We start from the raw sequence: 17,329 nt of genomic DNA on the forward strand, positions 1-17,329 counted from the left end.
GGCTGGATGTTAACATGTGTCAGATGCAGCCCCCTGCTTTGCTGAACAGGGCACCCTGACTCCCTTTGCAGCAATCACTGCTGCACAGCTACTTTGAACCCCTTCACAGACTCTCAATTCTTTCATGTTTTTTTGCTGCCAGTACAGATTACTCACTCACCAGGTCTGTTTTTATTTACTGCTGCACACATGCTAGAAGCAACAAGGTTCTCCATTAAATCCCCTTCTTTTTTACTGCCAGCCCATTCTCAGTTCAATAGCAGGATGCCAATATCAGTTTCAGCTTATCCTTCATTTTCGTTTTGTGGCCTTTATGTCTTATCTATCTGTACATTTCTTAGCATTGCTATCTACATCTCTCTTACAGCGCCAGTTCCAAATGCACAGCGGTACCCTTCTGAAGTGATGCACATGCATGTAGCATAGCTCTGTATCGAACTGTAATCATTTTCGGCAGACAGCAAACACAATTACTGCATAAACGCAGAAGGTGAGAGGAATAAAGCTATTCCCCATGGTCCAAATGCACAAGGCAATGCTTTTCCAGAGATTTACTTAGATAAAAAAAGTAAAAGTTATTTGAGAACTGTTATCCATAGAGCATCATAACCCAGAGAGAGATGGCAGTCTTTTGTTCTGGAAACCCTGTCCTAATAAAATAATATACCTTCATACATTTAATCTTCTTATGGTGGCAGAATACGCAGTGCTTCTAGATTCAAGTGTTCTAGGTGTTTATGAGATTAATCAGCACAGGATCTACCTATGCTAAATGCCTTTTCAAATACTAAAATTGTGTGCATTTTAAGTTCTTGTTTTTTTCTTTTCTCATTGAAAATGACATTGTAAAAAACCTTACTAATTCTACGACATTTAGATGAAAATCATTTTTTATTGCTAAAATTAAATAAGGATTATTTTTTTTCTCTCATGGCTGATTTAAAGCACTGAATAATCTCATGTTATGATATTATAATGTGTCATTTCTTGTCGATGAAAATTCTGTGCCTGAAATGGAGAAATTAAATACAAAAAAATGATAACTTAGAAAGTTGCAATATTTTATAGAGAATATTTCATAAAAGTTAAGAATTTATCTCAAAAAAAAACCAACCTTTTTTTTAACCTTAATTGAATTTTACTTTCAAAATAAACAAAAAATTGAAAAAAGTAATTCACAATTTTTACAAAACCAATACGAGTAAAAACACTCCAGAAATTCCTAAAGTGTTTTTTTTAAGGATTTGATTTATTGCAAAACAGTGCATGGATTAAGGTTTTCTGATTTGATGCTCCACCACTTTTTACTGAATAGTATGGTGTACAGCAAGTAATTCTGGTTAAGGTTGGCAAAGAAAGATTGCCCAGGCAGTGTGGTGTCCTTCCCACCTGAGATCGGAATAGTTTGTCCATTTCTGTGGCCAGCAATGTTGAATGAAAAAGGCATTATCTCACTTCTGGCTCCTTTTAGATTTAAAGATTAGGATTATAGCTTTCCTTCTTTCCAACCTGTTTACCCTTTTATTTATCCTTGGACTAAAGGGGTGAAAAATCCTTCTGTAACTGCAAAGTGGCAAGGCAGGGGAAAATGAAGTTTTTATTCTTCTTATTTGATCAATTTGAACTTCTCCAGTGAAACAGTTTCCCATGGCAAAATATTGATTTATTAAATGCAGAATGTTCCACAGGAATGAGATTTAAACAAAATGGCATTCTGCTAACTCATCTGCTCTGGCAGACTGAAGAGAAAGTGGACGATTTGAAGAATATTAAAAAAAAAAATTCAAAAAATCATAATTAAATGCAGCTTTGGAATTGCTGTTCTTCCAGAAATTAAAAATGAAAATAATTCACAGTGTGTTGAGAGACATTTTTAGTATGAAAATATCCCAGAAAAAATGGGCATTTCAGTTTTGTACTGCCTCTTCATTTCACGTAAAAGCCAGAATTATTACTTTAACTTTTACATCGCATATTAAATCAAAAATGTCAACATTTAAGCAGTCTTTAAAAGTTCGCTCGATATTATAGTTGAATTGCATTGACTGAATCAGATTAAATCAAAGTCATAGGCTTCAAGGACTTATGTTTTCGACCTCAAAACATCAGAGCTTTGAGTAAAGGCTATATAAAGAATGTTTGCATTCACATTGTTGACAGCATACAGTATTTGCTTCCCTTCCCTGAAACTCATGAAATATTGGCTCTTAAAACTGTTAGCGATTCTTGAAAGCACAAGTGCTTTTTTGGTTGAGGTCCAGTTGTTTCAACAGGGTTTGTCTCGGTATAATTTTCCATTCCCTGGGTTTTTAAGCTCCTCACAAGTCTATAGGCCTGTACATTAGTCTGCTCATTAATAGCACAGACATAAAGCCAAGCTCAGGATCATTTTAGGTGATAGAAGTTTTGATATTGATTTAAATATCAAGAGGCTGGCCTCAAAAATATTCTCTGCAGAAGCAGCTCCAGTCGTGATCCTCAGATGGTCCTACCTGCCAACCTCAGAGATCCTGAGTCCCTCTCCTCCCGCTATAAGCGGGCATGAAATAACTCCAGTCCAGAAGTCAAGCCAGACCTATGACATCCGTCTTGCTTAATGCTGCAAGTGCACAGGGAGAATAAAAAGGCAGGAATTACAGATCAGAAAGAGGCTATGGAATCAAAAGGGGGAAAGCAGCCTAATAAAGTTCAGAATGTGGGAGAAAGTCTCAAAGGAAGAGGGTCAAAGCAGGCCCTGGAGCACAGTTGTGTTCTCACCATTTTCCTGTAATACTGTGTCCCTAAGGGCTACAGGGACTGAAAACCTCCTTTGTAATAATCTTTACAGTAGATTTGTCATCAAATTATCACAGATATTTGGAAGTTAATGGACTATACAGGGATAAATAAACATTAATTTATACTTATTTGTAATTGATACAGATTAGACAGTCTATAACATTATTAATTTAGAATATGTTTAATGAAGCTCCAGGCACGTAAACTGCTGAAACTATACCATACATGGTTAACAATAAAAGCAAATTAAAAAAAAAAAAAAAAAAAAAAAAGAATAGATTCAGTTGCAGAATGTGAATTCTTTAATATAGAAGCTCTGCATGTGTCTTCCTTACAGCATAGCTCAAGATTTATGTGCATCATAAACAAATATCTCTGTGTTATTATAAAGTGTAATTCCATTGTATTTGTTATTAGGAAAGGGAATAAGGTTTCCCATATGCTTTCACTGCTATTTCTCTTCTAACTGGGAACGTGCTGGACACATTATCAGGAAATACACGCTACCCATCACTGGTGTAAATATTGTGAAGTGGGTGCTAGAGGGCTGGTCTGTTATAGACTGGAAAGGCTTCACCCTCCGCCTCCAGGCAGGAGGTCCATTCCAAAGCTGAGCAACAAGAGGCAAAGCCTTGGACTAATGATATGGTATGATTTGTTTACCTAATATAAGGAAACATTTTGAGCTGATGATACACATTGACTTCACAAATGTAATAAGATGCTGGAGGGAAGCTTAGAAATTTTCAAAGACCTTGGCTGAGACAAGGATGTAACATTACTTTACATTTAAGCTAGTTTTCTTTCTCTCTGCCCAAGATTTCATGAGGGTAAGGGAAAATTCCTTTCTTGTCCTTTGTCTATTGATTGTTGATATTAAAGTGTGATAAGCCCTAAGGAAAAAGAAGGTGTCTTTAGTAAAGAGAGTTTGTTACTGTTTTGCCATTACTGTTATGGTTTGCATTGTAGGGCATGAATGCAGCCAGCAAACCCCTATATACTCCACAGGGCATTCTCCAAACTCAGCAAAAACTCAACACATTGACATGAGGGTACAAGTTGATGGTGCTGATTGACTATCCTTTTACTACTCACCAGTAGGAGTAGCGTCACTTGAAACCATTTAACTAGCTAAATGTGTTGAGGGAAAATTCTTGGCTAATCATGTACTTTCATAACTGCTTTTTTCATAACTTGCTTTTTTCAGCTATTGTACTGGACAATATTCTGTGTTACACCTGTGCCAAGCTTGTGCATGTGAAAAGACTACAATTCACCACGATACATACAGATACAAATGTGCATGTGTATATCTACACGTGCACAAAAAGGCTGGAAAAGGTTCAGCATGGAACAATTGAAATCAGTTTTCTAATACTTTTCTACTGTAAAACTGATGATAAAACAGCTGAATCCCCTTACACAGAAACACTTTCTTTTCACTCATTCCACTGGCTGTTTGCTGATCCTAAGACCTCAAACAAAAAACACACTGAGAGAGGAGAGAAACTGCAAAGGAGGGGGAATGTAGAGTCTAGGGAAGAGCTGAAGCAATAAGGAAGATTTTCCACAATGGAAAAATAACACCTATATTTGTTCTCATCTTACAGTTGCAAATTCTTTTCAGAATTTGCACGTATATCTTGTCAAACAATCCCATTTGGGTAGCAGAGCATTAGCCAAATGAAACCTATCAGAACAATCCAGTATTTATGATTTTTAAGCAGCTACTCCCATATAAAATATAATTATGGCACTCCCCCACAGCTGTGAGACTAATAGTACCTCTCCAGAAATGACTGGAAATTTAGTGTATCGCCTATAATTAAAAGGCATATACTTTGCTGAACATATTTTTCACAGTTTAATGAACCTAAGTTACACGAAATCATATTTTACACTGCAAGTGCCTACACTGTTTTCAGTGGGAATACTTAGAGAGAAAAACACTACCTGTAATGACTAAGATTTAAAGTGGTAAGATTTAAAAGTTATCTGGCTTTTTAATGCTACTTTCAGCCTACCAGCTATGTGCATGAGAGCTTTAAAATAAATATTTTTAAAATAAATATTTTAAAATAAATATTTTTAAACAAAACAAAAGTCTCAAAGAGACAAACAAACAAACAATCTCCCTGTCTTTTCTGTGCATCTTTCATTTTCTAAAGTGATTTTATGACAGTATTTAATATTCTGGTGAGCCTTCTTCACTGCTCCTGAGAGTAAGTTGTTCACCATGAAGATTAACAGCTGATGTCCTCACTGATGTGAAAACAGAAATATATGTATGTATACTGTAAGGTTTATGAAAGGATTCAGAAACTTTAGCAGCAGAGATTTTAAGTATATTATCACTGTCGTCAGACATTGTTATGCTTAGAAGACATACTCTTCTTCTAAGGTGCGGTTTCAATCTTTCAGCCAAAATTATGACCTATGGAAGATTTATATACCATGGGAATAAGTTCTCATACAAATGAACAGTTGGTGAAAACAGTAAGAAATTTCAGAATTATTTTCCCATTCAAATACAGACATCATCCAACAAGTAGTAAAAGATATCAGTAAACAACCTCTGATTAAAACATGCTTTCTGGAAATGTTTACTTCTCCTTACAAATAATTCATGTTGTGTACTAATGGCATAGCACACTATTCTTCCTGTGTAATTTAGAAAAGCAGGGATTGAAGAGCTCAAACAGAGAACAAGCATACCTCTCTAACAGGAAATATTTCAAACATGCACAATGCTTGGTGAAATTCAACATATTCCAACAGCAAAAAAGGTTGCTTGTCAGAAGCAGTTTTAGGAGCCCTGGGGATAAGTCATCCCTGTCAAGAATGATTTAGCAGTACCTAGAAAGGGATGAGCTCCATCAAACACTAGGAAATTCATCCAAATCCTCTTTTACACTCTGCTGGCTAAAATTCCATGCCAGACCTCCCACCAACAGCAGCTCCCTTTGCTCAGGGTCACCTCCAGAGCCCTGCAAGCCAGGCTGGTCCTCTCCCCAGCTCAGTGGCTGAGGATGTGCCAGTTTGACATGGGCACTTATGAGAGGGTGAGCTGGGAAGGCCAAGAGGGACTGTCCTGACAATCTAAATAACACAGGGAACAAGATTTCATCCATCAGTTTAGGTATCCACCTTCATCTGTCACAATCATTAGAAGCCTAGACCTACCTGCTGCCCATGGATTTGTCTTTGGTTTTGCAAGTCTGAAGGACTCAGTTATCAGAAGTTTCCTTCCTCAGTGGTCACTAGAAGTGCTAAAATAATCCTTCGTGCTCTGGGACAAATATGTGGTACTGCCTTAATACCTCAATAAAATGAGGTTTTCTTTTTGTAGGTGTTTTCCCCCCCTGTATCTCCAATCAAGTCAAATCTGGAAAAAAAAACAAACAACAACAACCAAAAAAAAAAACAAAAAAAAACCTGCAGTACTTCAGTTTTGCTCTAGGTACAATTTTTTTTTTTTTTTTTTTTTTTGAAAGAGCATGATAATACTCTCTAACTGTACATCTATAACCTGACACATTTCCTCTGGCTATTAGTTTGTAGAGATTTGTTCTCCATTTTACCTAAAATTACTTGCTTTTATGATGAAGTAACCTAATGGAACATCTAAAATTGTTCATTTTAAATTTGTCAGCTACATTTGATGATCAGGCTTGATTTTATCGGAGAACGTATTGGCCTTTGATATTACCAATTGACATTACCATTTGGTATTACCATTTGAGAGAACTGAATAGAATAATAACATTATTAGACTGTGAGAGGAAAAGGATTAGCAAACTTGCTATTGGCATTGCCATTTTGCTTTGGATCTTCCAGATTTTGTCATTGGACAACATACTATGATGCCTGTAAGTCCTGGGAAGGATAATAAAACAATGTTAAGCAGGAGGATTTTCAGGCCTGGAGGGGTTTTGGAGTCATTTTCAAAAACAAAATAGGCTTTATTTTGTTCTACTCTAGGTTTGAAACCTGTAGGACATGGTGTAGATAGTATGTCCTTCATGAACTTTGGTCAAGGAACTGAGTGTGATGAAAAGCAAAAACATTGCCTTTTCAATTCCCCTTCCACTTAACAGAAACTTCCAATTCCAGCCAACAAACCAATCAAACATTGAAGTGATCTCCTAGATAAAGCAAGACAGCATCATGAAGAAGCCAGAAGGGTCAAAAAAGTTAAGCTCTGCTGGAGAAGTAGCAAACAGCCCAGAAGTATTATGAAGTAACGTTTAATTCTAGTGATTTTCAAAGTACTCTGTTGCCCACAAGATTTCACAAACTGCATTTTTCAGAATAACCAATAAAGGCACAGAAGTCTCCACAGCCCTTCTAGGGAAAGCTTGTTGAGAGGAGTCTCCAAGTGAGACTTACTTTTGTTAACGAGTGAAGAAAGTCATTGTGTTGGCAGATTCATGCGAATCTACTACTTCATTACATGGACTCCAGTTCTAGCACAGTAACATTTGCTACATACTGCAGCCAGATGTGTAAACTGCAAACAACTGAAGATAAAAGAAGATCTATAAAACTAACATGTTGATTAACTACACAATGGGTTTTCCATAAAATAAAAGCATTACTAGATCATTGGAAATAATTGGAAAGGAGACTGTGAGATACATGTATTTCACTTGTAACACTGTCAAAAAACTTAAGAAATAGTTAAAGATATACCTTCCCCAATTTTAAGGTATTACTTACTTTGTCTAAGAAATATTCCAAAGAACAGTTATAACTTTACTGAAAGTGATGTTCTAACTTACAGTGCAAGAAAGTGTGACTTTTTCTACCTGTTCAGGATCCACCTTTTTCTCTCCCAAGAACAACACAGTGAAATAGATGAGCAGGGCTGGACTGAAAAGGACAATGTCTCCTGCCTGTCTTCTTGCTCCCACCTATCTCCAGTGCTTCTGGGACTACCTCTGTGATTATGCAGTCCATAGGGATTCAGGGATCTGTAATTAGCAGAAATGCTGTGCCTACCTGGCAGCAGCTCTCTGCTGAAGTTGATGCTCCTCAGTGTTCCACTGTCTTAGACTGGTTTCTGATTTTCAGAGAGGATGGCAATGGACCGGCTTGCAAATGGAAAAATATAAGAACCCACACACACAGCTGGTATAGGTGCTAGTAGTAATGTGTAAGGACAGTAGAAGGAAGTGAATGATTTTAGATTTCACTCACCTACTTCAGTAGAGGTTGTAAGGGAAAACAGCAACTAACAATAAGAAATACAATTATATTGAAAAGCTTTGCATGCAGAGAGTATGATTTTATAACTATCTTTTCACAGACAAAAAGCACCCAAAAGACTCAAGTTTTAGAAGACTGTGATTTATATAAATGGAGGCACCCTCTTAGAAGCCACTGCTTATATCCACTATCACACAAACGCCCATTCTAAAAACTGAAGGACAGAACCAAATTTGAAAATACCACCTCTGTTCCAAGCTCGAGTATGACTGAATGTGTGCTTAAAAAAACAAGACAAAACCAAACCTTAATTCCACTACAAAACAACTATATCAGTTACATTTTAAGCAGTAAATCCAAAGTACAATTTTTTTTTAGGGTAGGTAGAAGTTCAGCATTTTGAGATAAAGGTCTGCAATGAGAATTTGAAAGAATTTTTATGACAAGGTTACCACAGTAAATGATTTCCGATGGCAGTAAAGGAGCAAAAACCCAATCAGATCAAACCTCAGTATATCCAAATCCATAATCTAAAGAAGACCGATAAGGTGGCCTCCATTAGTCTAGCTCTTAAATAATTTAAAACTACTGAGTATCCACCAAATAGTTTCTTGTTGCTGTATTTTTATGCAAAGAAGCAATTCTCAATAGCCAATAAAAAAGTGAAAAAATATTCAACTGAAAGTGTAGTTATTAGTGTTACTCAGCCTTTACTATATATTTGCATTGTTTCAAAGATGGGGAGATTGATTTTTTAAATTAATTAATTAATTAATTAATTTACATGGCATAAGCACTTCTTGGAGGAAAACTATAAATCTCTGTGTTTTACTATTAGCTAAATGCAGCTCAATGAGTGACATGGTACAGTCTGCTGCAATACAGATTGCTGAATGTGAATATTTTAATAGCATATTATTTTAATATTGATGTTGCCCCCTTAAGATTGTTTGAAAGGGTTGCCTGTTCAATTTATTATTATTATTATTATTATTTGTAATTGATCAAAACTAGATGATTGTTGTGCCTCTCTTATGCTAGCACTCAAACAGAATTGTCATTAAATTCTGGTTCAAATAATAGGCAAGCAGTTATAATGTAACTGGTGTTGATATTGATGCAACAAGAAGGCCCCATGGTCTAGCAAGGAAACTGCACCTGACTTGTAGTCCTGTTCAGAAAGACTTACCAGTTTCCCTCAAGGGGCAAGTGGTCTAGGGGACAATGGGAGGGCTTTATAAATTAGAGTAAGCATTCCTGATCATGCTATTAGTTTTAAAAATTAAATCAAAAATCTACAGCTGGCAGAGATTTCTTTTGTTGAAAATCCTTAGGTAAGAGACAATTTCTAAGGCCCTCTATACACTGCCGCAACAGGCTGCATGCAACCCAATAGGAGGGACCTGCTCTGCAGCAGGACTGGTGCCAGAAGTCCACCTTGCCCCTATGGGCACAGGGAATGCCCACAGCTTGGCATAGGCTGGCTCTTCTCTTTCCATGATTTGTCAGCAAACCAGGTTAATATTTCTAAAAAATCCTTCAGCATCAGTAGTGGTCAATATTGAAGACCTTCAGTGATTTCCCAAATGTCTATACATCTTTTCTGCAGACAGTATTTACACAAAACAGCAATCAGTTGAAGTAGGTAGTATTTCAGCCATACACCTGCAAGTCACTCACGTACCTAATGCCTTTGGTGTTCCCCAGGCAAGTCCTGCTGGAGGATTGGAAAGGATTGCATTCCCCTGCTTTTCATTAATGCTTTTTGTTTTGAAATTCACACTTCACCCCCGTTAGACTGTTCCCTTGCTTCCACTTTGAGCTTTTTGTTGCTAGACCTTCTTAGTACTAAACTATTGGCTGTGAATTCCCCTTTCCCAGAGCAAGGACTGAAGAGATACCTTGGCTATTTGCCTGTGTACACAGGTATGCATTTGGCCAAGGCTCTCTCAGTGTTTCTGTGTCACTGCCATGGCATCATCGCTCCAGGAACACTACACCAAAAGCTGCTTTCTGAATTCTCAAGCAATGCTATCAGACAGCTGTGAGTAGCTGGTAAATTTGGTACGATATCACCCCATTCATCTCATTCAGCTGAAAGCAGCTAAACCTTTACTGGAATGGATGCATTCCTCTGTGCTGAATTAAGTGCAATTAGACTTCTGACAGTCTTCTTACTTTAGGATGGGGTTATGAAAGAGTAGCAGAAACAGATCTGACAAGTTGGGCATTCCACTCACAAAGAAAAAGAATAAATTCTTTTGTTTACAATAAACATATTACATATGAGTGCAGAACATGGCTTTTTTCTTGCTTCAAAAAACCCGCATATCCTCCCAGACCTCACACTAAGACAGCTACTCATGGGAAATGCTGAACAGACTCAAGTAATAGCTCTATAATAAAAAAAATAGATTTGCAGACAGAGCTGGCTGTGTTCAGAGACCTTTCTATTAATTATTTATATAGAAATATAGTTTAGCATAGTATTTCACAGAAATAAATCTGAAAAAAGGAAAGTAAAGTCCTATCTCACAAAACATAGTGTATCTGTGGCTGAAGTGTTGTTCATCTCCTTGGGTGTGGTGAGTGGTCTGCATTCAGTACTTGGAATCACATTATTTATATATTGCATTATGTGAAAAATGCCATAACAGAAAGAAAATCAGTGAGGTCGAGAGCTGCACATTGATCAGGTGCCTGGTTAACTTCTGTTCAAATCAGTTCAAATCAGGCATAGGGTAAATAGTACAAGTGATTTTAAAATCTCATTAAGGATTTGACTGACTTTATCACCTAAACTGCTTTTAAGATCTAGGAAGTCAACAATGTTAATTCTTTATAATCTCTCCACTGTAGTATTAATGAATTTTCTATTAAAGTTCTGTTATAAAAATGTGAAGTGGACTGAAATCTTCGCCACACAGAAATCAGTGACAACTTCACAGGGGTTACAAATTCACCACTGTGTTGTCCTTTTAGAAGGATAGGTACAGCAGATGAGATTCTATTCCTCACAGTAGAAGTTTGCTGTTCTAAACAAAAGGTGAATCTGAGGAACCTAGAATCCTGGCCTTGCAGTAAATCTGTTGGCGATGTTAGGCTGCTCATCGTTTCTTTCAAATTCAGTTTTCCTCTGAGAAAGTAGCTACTTCATTCTAGCCCTATAATGCTCACAGAGATTAGTTATCTTCTAGTGCTATGAAGATTGCTTTGGCTTTGAAAATTGCTAAGACTAAAAGAGGTGGTATCAGATTTTTTCTTAGCACAGATTTTGGAAAGGAAACAAGAACAGGAAGAGGCAATCAAACATCACATCCTGATGACATGTGCTTGCAGTAGAAAGAAACGTTACTCTGCTATTTTTTCGTACACATTTACAGCTGGAAATCAGGAGCAGAACTACTATTTTGTTATCCTCCGTCTTTCCACAGACCACCAGCAAATTTCTGAAAAGAACAGCTGGTAAATGAACCTCAGGCTATATAACTGCAAAAGCATTAAAGACAGATGTTCAGAACAAAATAAAAACACTTCTTGGTATTAATAGCAACTATGTATAACAGGAGCTTTAGGAAACTGCCTTGAAGTGAAAAATACAGGGCAAAGTTCCACTAAATCTTAAAATAATTTAGGCTGGAAGGGATTTTTGGAGGTGATTGAATCTTAGCCCCTGCTCAGAGCAGAGGTAATATCAAAGTTAGGTCACTTTGCATAGGGTCTTGTCCATGCCTTACTTTTTGCATCTCAAAGGACAGATTCCTTAGCCTCTCTATGTAATCTGTCCCAAATAAAAGTCCTCTTTGCTAAGCAGTGTACACAAACATCATATAAAGGAAGATATTCTCTAAAAGAATATCTACACTTACATACTTGCTTCTATTTTTTATCTTCAGCACATACAAATAAGTAATAACACATATATAGGTAGCATATAAACTTTTTTATGCCCACACACACATTAAAGAGAGAAGAAACTGCAGCACTGGAACTACTACCCAGCACTAGGCTCTATTCCCAAATGAATGATGACTTTGAGTAATGGGAATTTAGCCCATTTTTGACAAGATTCTTAGTCATGTCCCAGAGATGGTGATGAGGCTACATAACCTTGGCCATAGGATGCCTGTACTGGCACATCCTCCTGCATCAGAAATGCTTCCCAGAATGATTCAGCGGAAATAATATAACTCAAGATGACAGTAAGTTATAGATACATTGAAAAGCAAAAATATCTACATTCCCCTCCTTCCGCTGATCTCATTCCCCACTGTACGAGGAACTGTGTCCCTTCTCATTCCTTCTCAACATAATGCAGCCATGTGGACAGGCTTTGTAGTAAACTGGGATCAGGTTTCATTGGGCAGATCTAGTAAGTAAAGTACCCACACGTTGGGGACCCTGGACAACCTGACCACAGAGATCCCTGCCATGGAGATGGGAATCTCTAGTTACTAAGTTCTTGAGCTTTTGTTAGTTTGAAAAATTCACATTGCTTCAGGGAAGGTCCCTGAAACATCTGCAAAAGTAAGGAATTTTGGTTTGTCTTTGCAGAATCAATGTTTAGAGCTGTTATAAGGTCTTTTTGAAAATTTTAGGTTTTGTCCTAAACCATGTCTGTTTCACAGAACATTAGGATTTTCTTCAAAAAACAAATTTTAACCAGTTTTCACCAGTTCACACAGACACCAGTCCTTTCACAAATGCTCTTCACATCTCTAGCACCACTACCTATGACATGAGCAGCTTCTCAGTTGAGAGGTACATGAATCAATCTAATTCTAGATTAGTCTGCCCTTAGTTAGGGCACCACCCTTAGTTAGGGTGGTAACCAGTATCAAATGCACAACAACGAATACAGGCTGCATGTTAATTCCTTTAATTAATCTTTTTTTTTTCATTTAACTAAAATTTCCGCAATGTATTTTTGAAGAAGGGGTTCACTTATCCCTTTTACCTGCATATGCACAAACATATACACACAGAGTTGCATATACCTCTCTCACCACAAACAGCCCCTGGCACTGATCACATTTGCTTCACTTTCCCCAAAAAGAAATATGAGATTAATTTTGTTGACTCACTTCATCCTGCATCTGTCCTCTGCATCCTATAAATCACCACACGTGCTAACAAGGACTCATACTCTAGTAGTAGTATTGATCCACAAGGACCTCTGAGTTAGAAGGAAAGCCTCTTTAATTATTTGGCCAACTTTAAGTGGTTTTTTTTGGGTTTTTTTTTTTGTTTGTTTGTTTTTTGTGCTTCATTTTTAGTTGTTGCTTTTTATTCTTTATTTTCTTTTTTTTTCTTTCTTTTTTTTTTTTCTGGAGGGTGGGTGTTGGTTACCACATCTTGGAAATGTTAGCCACTATGTTTTAGTGTTTGTCATTTAGCTTAGTTAGATTTGGAGTTTCAGTCCCCTGAGAAATACCTTCTACCTCAATTTGGCCTGCCCATGCTTGGCATCAAAATCAGAAAAAGTCATTCTTTTACTTTCTCTAAGGATTTGATAACCTCTTCACTTTCCTTAGCCAGAGGTATTTTGACCTTTAATTAAAAGGAAAATTTGTTGTCTTCCATTCAGAAGGCAGCAAATAATGAACTCATTAAAATGAGGTTAGTGTTCAGGCCTCGGAGCAATAAGAGCTGAAGTCTCATTAGCAGCTAACAATCCAGAACATAGCACATAAATAAACCTAATATGGCAGAGCAAAATGCCTTGGTGCATTAAATTTGAGCAGAATCAAATGTTTACAGTCAATGATGTCTGGGGCATGAAGTTTTAATGTACTTAATAAAGGAAAGCAAATTGCTTCCTATTAGCCATGAAATGTTACTGAAGAAATTGCCCCAAAAAGTTTATTATGTAAATGAAGGCTAGAGTTATAATTAACAAGGACATAGCAGAAAAATATCACTTTTGTACAATAGGTGCACCAATTATGAACGGAAAAACCACAGCAACTTCAAATCTACAAAAAATTATTAAATGGATTAATGTGAAATACTGCTGAATATAAATGTAGTATAAAGAAGAGACCATCCAACATCTCATGGATGTCATGGAGAGATGCTTCATTGACAAAATAAAGAATCAATTAACAAAATGAAACTTACAAGTTTTGAGATGTTCCTGGCAATTGGTTTTTGTACTTGAAAGAACAACCTGGAATCACTTAAAAAAAAAAAAGAAAGAAAAAAAAGCACTATTTGCTTAGGCTGACACTGAGACATGCCAGTTTGTCCATGTGCAGATGTGCTCCATGGTTCTTTTCTTGAAAAGCAATAATTATCTAGCATGGTTTACTTAACTGTTCAACAAAAAAGGAATGGTGAGCAAACAGCTTACAAACAGCCTTCCTCTACTTACAACTCTTTTAAGACTCAGTAATTGAAGGAAAATGAATAATCCTACTGAAGCTGAAGGAAAGATGTACATAGGCAGATAGCATTTAAATACTATGGGCAGTGGAAATATAAAAACAAAAAACAAAAACAAAACAAAAGAAAAAAAAAAAACCAAACCCCTCTACAAAATAAGATTTGTCATGCTTTTTTCCTCCTTTCCTCTGTATGAATCTCCTTCTGCTGAGGTTATGGGCAGTGCCTACCAGTCAAACTTCCAAGTTTCTCCTTCAGTGATAGCATCAAGTCCTGAGGTCATGATACAAAGTCAGTGGGAGTGGCACACAGAGATGGGGACAGATGAGGCTCTGGGGAGTGAGGTCTGCCAAGGAGAGGCAGGGAGAGCACAGCAGGACCTGAGCAGAGTGTGAATAGCTGTATTCACACCTGATGGCAGGTATGATTTCCAGCTGTTAAAATTCAATAGTCCTTCCTCATCCTGCGAAATCCTTCCATGAGTGTGATTAGAATAAAATAAATACCTTCCATCTCTTTTGAAGGCTGTGAGCCCCAGAGAAACTTCTAGCACCAGATGGCAGGGACACAGAACTCCTCCAGGCTGCAACACCCAGGAGCCAGTGGGCAGCAACCCTGCTTGAACAACGGCCTTCCTTGTTTCAGCACTAAAAGCAGGAGTTTAATCACTCACAAGCATGCAAGTAATCAGCTCTTTTCTTGTCATGGTACTGTGTGCTGTTACAGTCTGTACCCTGTACGATATAAAGTTCTTATTATTAAATCTGCAAAATTACTGGTGAGGGCAGCGTAGGTCATTAGAAATTTTGTTCAAATATATATTCTGTGAAAGTACAGAAGGTAGACCCTAATCACCCAGGGAGATGTTTTGGAATCAGATGTTTCCCATCCTCTACAGAAAGTAAGCAGTGACAAAATGCATTAGGTTAACAGTATCCTCTTAGTATTAAAACGGAGTGAGGTAATGAAAATGAAATTTAGCCACATATCATTTCAGTTAATATGCATATATGGAAATGGCAATAAAACCAAGTATTTGGGACCAAGACAAATCTAGTTTGAGTGACAGATTTGCCCTTTAGACAGACAAAAATGCTTGACACACTGCAGGTTACAGGATTTACATCTTAATCCTCATTCTGAAATTTTAATGAGACCTTACTGGGATGTAAAGCTTCTGCCTATCTTCTAGTTCTGTGATCTTATTGAAACGTGAGTGTGAGAGAAATTAGAGAAAAAAAAATAAAGTGATACAATGACAGTTCTTTTGCATACCTTCTTGTACTATATGTTAAGAGAGAATTTCTCAAGGTGCTCTTTCCTCAAAGGAAAATTGAATTGATTTTTCTCAGCCCATCAGTCTTTCTCAACATATATAAAATATTCTACATAGCTTGGGAAGTTATATTCTAATATATAACAGCTCAGATTCTCTGCTTATGACTTTAACAGAGTGAGTTTAGTGACTTTTTTATCAACTGGGGATATTCCTCAATTTTCTAGAGATTAATGCCATTATTAGATAAGGTTAAACATGCTGGTGAATATTTATATAGTATGTAGATAGAGCCCCAAAACATGTGAAATTGTCACAGAAGTTAAATGATCAATTTATTAAATGTCTGCCAGTATCAACTGGAAACCTACATGTGTCTCAATACACAATGCTCAAGCACATGATTTACTGCAACAAGATCGCTATACTTATTTCCTTTAGCAGCATATCCACTAGGTGACTGCAATGGCTGATAACCACAGTTTGTTTCAAGTCTTCTTTAACATTCAATCAATGTTTCTGTTGGAACAAAAGTAAAATGAAGATGCATTTTTTGACAACTTTTTATATTACACTCCGAAGCGGCCTGGCACCTAAACAATGCCATTACTGACGGTGACTGTTAGCAAATAAAGCTTTATAAAAGACTAGAGTTCCAACGTCCATAGCCTCTGAATATATATTGTAGTTAACATGAGATCCATACGTTTAGAATGTTAATGTCCTACCAAAAAATCTGACAGCAGTTGACATCTCCTAATCCACTGCAACGCAAAGGAGATATCTGTTTTGCTTGGCTCCCATCTGGGTTAGGATTGCACAGGCCACCAATCTGCATTTCAGTTTCTTAAATCCATTATTCACCACTTATGAGGGACTAATTACTCTTTGGGTACAAATAGTTCTTTCCTTTTTTCTAATTTATACCAGTGAGTTGAACAAAACGGTGATGCTGTCTTCCTATAATGTAAAGTGAACTTCCTAATGAACATATGAAATGTAATCTTTTGAAATTAAAGGAAACATTAGCTGGACTTTGGGCTGCGTGTAAACCATAGTGTTCACTTTGTCTTTGAACTTTACTAGAACATGAACATTCGATCAATAGAAATGTTATTAGTAGATGATGTGAAAAGTTCTAGAGAGCCACATAATGGAGACGTGGAAAATTGATGAAAATAGAGTTTATAACCCATTCAACAATGGCAAGACCAATATGGAGATAAATGCACTATTCATCTCACATACGTAGCATACCCAGATTATGTGAGCTGCTGATTCAAAGCAGAAATCTGCGCAGCAAGGACTATCTTTAGAAGCAGCACCGAGTTGACCTAACAATAGAGGTAGACAGCTTGTACAGACAGAACCATTATCTTTTTCTGTGTTTGTTGGGAACATGCACATGAAAAAATGCACATTAGATAGATAACCAGGACTACCCCTATTCTGTAAGCAATATACTTGTCCTCTCTTTCATTTAGATTGGTCTTATCCTTTTCATGGAGGAGAGATAGAATAAAAATGAATTTAATTTTGGTCATGAGAAAAATGGATGTTACTTCCACCATAGATCAAAATTTGACTTTCACAAATAACCCTGAATTAGGTAATTAAACACAATCAAATATGTTTCTGCAGGTAAGTAAACCCTAATGCCTCCACATCTGGATGGTAAGCAGT

At 36.9% G+C, this 17,329-nt stretch overlaps 1 protein-coding gene across 5 annotated transcripts in view; it reads left to right on the forward strand.

Moving 5' to 3' along the window:
- Nucleotides 1-17,329, forward strand: part of LOC116231250 (N-heparan sulfate sulfotransferase 4) — a 158,138-nt gene that overhangs the window by 80,427 nt on the left and 60,382 nt on the right. The gene's annotated exons all lie outside the window — the stretch shown is intronic.

Source organism: Phasianus colchicus, chromosome 4 (genome assembly GCF_987193195.1).
Source record: "Phasianus colchicus chromosome 4, bPhaCol1.hap1.1, whole genome shotgun sequence".
Classification (NCBI taxonomy): Eukaryota; Metazoa; Chordata; class Aves; order Galliformes; family Phasianidae; genus Phasianus; species Phasianus colchicus.